This window comes from Monopterus albus, unplaced genomic scaffold, assembly GCF_001952655.1.
Source record: "Monopterus albus unplaced genomic scaffold, M_albus_1.0 scaffold53.1, whole genome shotgun sequence".
NCBI classification, from domain to species: Eukaryota; Metazoa; Chordata; class Actinopteri; order Synbranchiformes; family Synbranchidae; genus Monopterus; species Monopterus albus.
In genome coordinates, this window is record NW_018127933.1 from 906,655 (window position 1) to 911,313 (window position 4,659).

A 4,659-nucleotide genomic window follows, 5' to 3' on the forward strand; every position below is an offset into this window, starting at 1 on the left:
AGGGGAGCAAAACCAGAGTGAGAAAAGGAAGAGAGGAAGGTGCAGCTGGGCAAACCTGACAGCACTAAATAAAAAAAAAGAGAAGAAACAGAATAAAAGTAAAACAAGAAAACAAAGAACCATCTATTTCTAAATATGTACATATTTACAAGCTAAAAATGAGGGGGGCAAGTCACCAGTCAATCACAGAGAGATGATTATTTGAAAAAGAAAACTCTTTACAACATGTTCATGTATCTGTTTGTGTGTGTCCAGAAGAAACCAACCATTGATGCCACATCACCAGCAGGAAACCATGGAAACAGTGCAAAGTCAGGGGTATTTCTGAACTTCCAGTAAGTACCACCTAGGTTTTTGTTATATTAGTTCCAGTAAATTGAGACTAACACGAGATACAGACTGAATACACACTGGCATGCATACAGAACACAGATATATAAATCTACATGGACACACACAGGCCCACACACAGATCTTTATTGCTTTGCCTCATCCCCAGCTCTTAGTTTCCCTAGGGGCTTCAGTTTAGATGTAATGCCAGTTTTAATGGAAATGGGGAATGGAATAACAAAAAGCATGTTTTCTTGTGTTGCATCGCATTGAAGAGGGAGAAGGGGTTTCTGCTAGATGGCACAACTTAGGCCTTTACTAGGGGCTTGTATGGTATGTGACATTAAATTCCCCCTGGGGCAAAGGACATTGCTTTTATAGCTATCATTTCAGAGTGGGGAGTGAAAGTTGAACCGTTTTTCTGAGCTGCTCAAAATTATGTAGAAATGGAGAGAGAGGTTAAAGTGTCGCAGAAACAGAACACACAAATACACTGAAGAGTCTACTTTGGCAGACCAGACCCCTTGTAGAGGCCACCCTGTTCAGGTTTGGCATTTTTAAAACAATATAATGCCTGGATGCTGCCACCATGTGGCTGTCTAAGATGCAAGATAAAATACTGTTGTTAGCCCATAGCCTTTCTTGCAAAGACAGCAAAGAAGAGAGATGAAAGATCAACATGTGTCCATCTTCATACATTGATACCATTGAGCAGACGGGTCTCGTCACACAGACACACCCTTCTGTATCACTGCACTTTCAAAAACCTCGTGCTCCTTGATGGAGGATTTCTCAAGGCCCAGTGTTACACTTTTTTCACTCATTGTCACTATTCAAAAACACATGTTGAAGACATAAGGGGCTGCACTTTGTGGCTGCATGCTTACAGTATGTGAATTTGCACACACTTGCTAGAGCTTTAACTTGTTCTCCCTGTCTCTCTCTATAATTATGTGTCCTCTCATTTGTGTTTCTCTCATTGATCTATGATTTTTCTATCTTCTTCAATGCTTGACCCTTTCCTTTAACCTGCTTCTTTTCTAGTCTTTAGTTTTGTTTCACTTGGTGTCATGGCCCTAATCCCCAAACCACATGAAAATGTACCCCCTTTGCTTTGCTCTTTTCTGCTGTTTCCTTTTTGCCCCACTTGCCCCAGCCTTGTTACTCTTGCTTTCTTGGCTACACATTGGAATGCCACACTGCAAAAACAGATGTTGGCATAATCAATACACAGAAAAATCACTGCAGTGCCAATTATCATTTATTGAACAATATTATTGAATTATGATTGAGAGGGCCATCCAGAGGGGAGGAGTTCAAACTGATTGTATCCAGGGTGTGAGGGGTCTGCAGTGATCCTCTCCGCCCTCCTTTTGACCCGTGCGGTGTACAGGTCCTCCATGGAGTGCAGGCTCACACCAATGACAGGTGAGGAGCATGAAAGTTTTGGGCAGGGAGAGACCCTTCAATCCTTCCAAAAAACTTTTTAATCATCCTTCACAGTTTTATATTGTGGCGCTCCGCTGGTTCAAAAGAGTGGAGCTGGTCTGACCCTATCCTGTACTGGGACATCTAACTATCCAGCTGTGTGCTGGCACCTAGGCTGATAATAAGGAGAACACCTTCTCTGTCTTTTCTTGGGTTTTATTGAACAGAATAGAGAATGCAAAATGAAACTGCTATATACCTGGCACCGTGTGCTCACAGGAAAAATGAAAAGCAAAAGGGAAGCAGTAGTAACACTTCTTCAAGACATCCCATATTTTGCGCCAACTGGACGCACACACCCAACTGTTACCCTTCTTATACCCTCACACACCTGTCCCTCCCCAAACCCCACATTGGACAGAACAGCACAACATTCCCAGAAAATAGCGGCAACCAATACAAACACACTGCTTGGACATTAAGGCTGCACCCACTCAACACAGAACAGAGCATGAACACCAGCGGCTGGGTCGGGGCGCCCAAACATTTACAATACTACAGCCATGCTCTTTATTAGACCAAAACACAAATATGCCAAACTGTTTTTTAGGATGTACTGTAAAATGTCAGTCGACCATTAGCGTCAGGTTTACTGCCTTCTAACTGTAGCTTGTCTTCTTCACATTCAGAAAAACTATTGTTTCCCTAAACTTGACACAGCACAACAAACCCCATATTCATACTTAGTAGGCATTAAAACACTTAGTGCTCAGTGTACTGATGATGGGGCCACAAGGTGTCTCCAAGAAGCCTAAACCCCCTTATGGATTATCATTTGACTTGTGATTTTTTGGCCTCCCACCAGGACGCTGCCAGATTGTTCTAGACCCCAGCTCTGACTTTCCAGCATTTTCTTCGGTTTTGGTATTTTGTGTTTCTGATCCCGGACTGTTACCTTGGACTATTCTATTCTGCCTTGCCCTCTTGCTACGGACTGCCACGGTGTATGATTATCAGACTTTCCCTTTTGGACAACGAACTTTGGATTCCCCTGGATGTATGTGTTTGCTGGCTCTGACCTGGGACTGATACCGACCGTGAGTTTTGTGTTTCACCTTGTCTTGTATGGTTTTGTTTAGTTTTAGGTCTCTTATTAAAGAGACGGTTTTGTTCAACACTTCCTCGTCTGGCCTTTTAATTGAGTTCACTAAACGCTTTTCAGCAGCATCACGCACCATTCCTGACACTACTCCCTAGGGGTCTTCGCGCACAACTCCGCTCCTGATCAACCCCCCCTGCTACTTTTTATTCCCATCTCTCTCCTTTACATTCTTTCCTTATTAGCTCAGCCCTGCACTGTCATCTCCTTCTTTGGGGAAAACTCCTGCCCGTCCAACTTCCCCCTCGAACAACGCAGAGAAAACAGAAGGTCGCTGACCTTTCCTGGTTACACAAGCATTTTCCTGTACTAACACTAGAAGTCTATTCTAATATCTATTCTAAGAGATATATATGTAATATCCCATAACACATGTTAATTAGGAATATGTTAACAAAGAATGAACTACTAGACATACTGTATACTGTTTGTTGTAACCACTACAGAATCCCATCCTCCCGTAGTTATACTACGGAACTCCTAAACACTGTAGAACAAATGCATACAGAAAAATGAAAAGAACATTCATAAACAGTTATCTGAATACATCACTTCCTAATGCTAATCAGTAAGCCAAATTAACACTACTAATTACTAATTAAACATTATCCTCCTACTACATTCAAAAGTGAAATAGAGATCAGCTTTAATTACAGAGATAAACTTTTGACCTTAACAGAGCAATTCTACACTAAACCAACTCCCTACACTCTAAAAAACATGCTCGTAAGCACAATAAGTACTGCTTTAACATGGCAAGACCTTCTAATTTTGCTTATAACACACTGAAAATAAAACAGAGTCCTAGAAAGAAAGAATAACCGACAAGGTGATTCCCCTTCCTCCACACATAACAACACAGTTTCAATTATACACATGTCTGTACTGTAAAACAAACAGCTTCAGTGCAAACACTTTCTGACAGCTTAACACACGTCTTTACATCAAGACACTTATCCGGCAGACTCAGGCTAAAAAACCCCCAACTAAACACATTAATTTTTGTAATCTTGGCTTCGTTTGAGTCATTTGTTGACGTTCTGGTTGGGGGAAAATCCTGAGCGACTCCCAGGCCTCCTTCTGGATGCCTTTTGTGGGTGATAACCAACAAAGGGCCTGCACTGGATCTAAGAGCAAACAAACATAGTGAGATTCACAAACATAGATTTAAAACATAACACATCTATAACATAAACATTAGTAATGTGATTAAACTATTGTGTAAATATCCAGTAACTTGCTCTGTAATATGCTGTAGTATATTTCCACTACACATAAACACACATAGATAATCTACTGAAATAAAATGTAAATCATCAAATGAAAATGATTAAATGAAAATACTCAGCAATGTAAATGATTGGATAATAAATGTGTAAAAATGATTATATGTAATTGATTTCTATGTAATGTGAATATATGACAATGTGATGTGATGTCCATTGTCCTTCAGTCAGCGCATCCTCTTGCTGTTTCACTCGGTCACCACCTGGTAGAGCTCTTCTCCATCTTCTCCTCTGATGTCCAGCCATTCCATTTCAAGCTCATCTCCGGCTTGAATCTGCTTCACTTCCTGTGCCATCATTACCATCTGCCGTGTTTTTCTCTCAACTGTTCTAAGTATCACTGACAGCGACCTTCCTTTTAACTGGGGAGCTGGATGCAAGTTTGGCTTTGTACAGTTCAGTCTGTCCAGCTTCCACCTATAGCTACACCGATCAATATTCACTGTCCCTACAGTG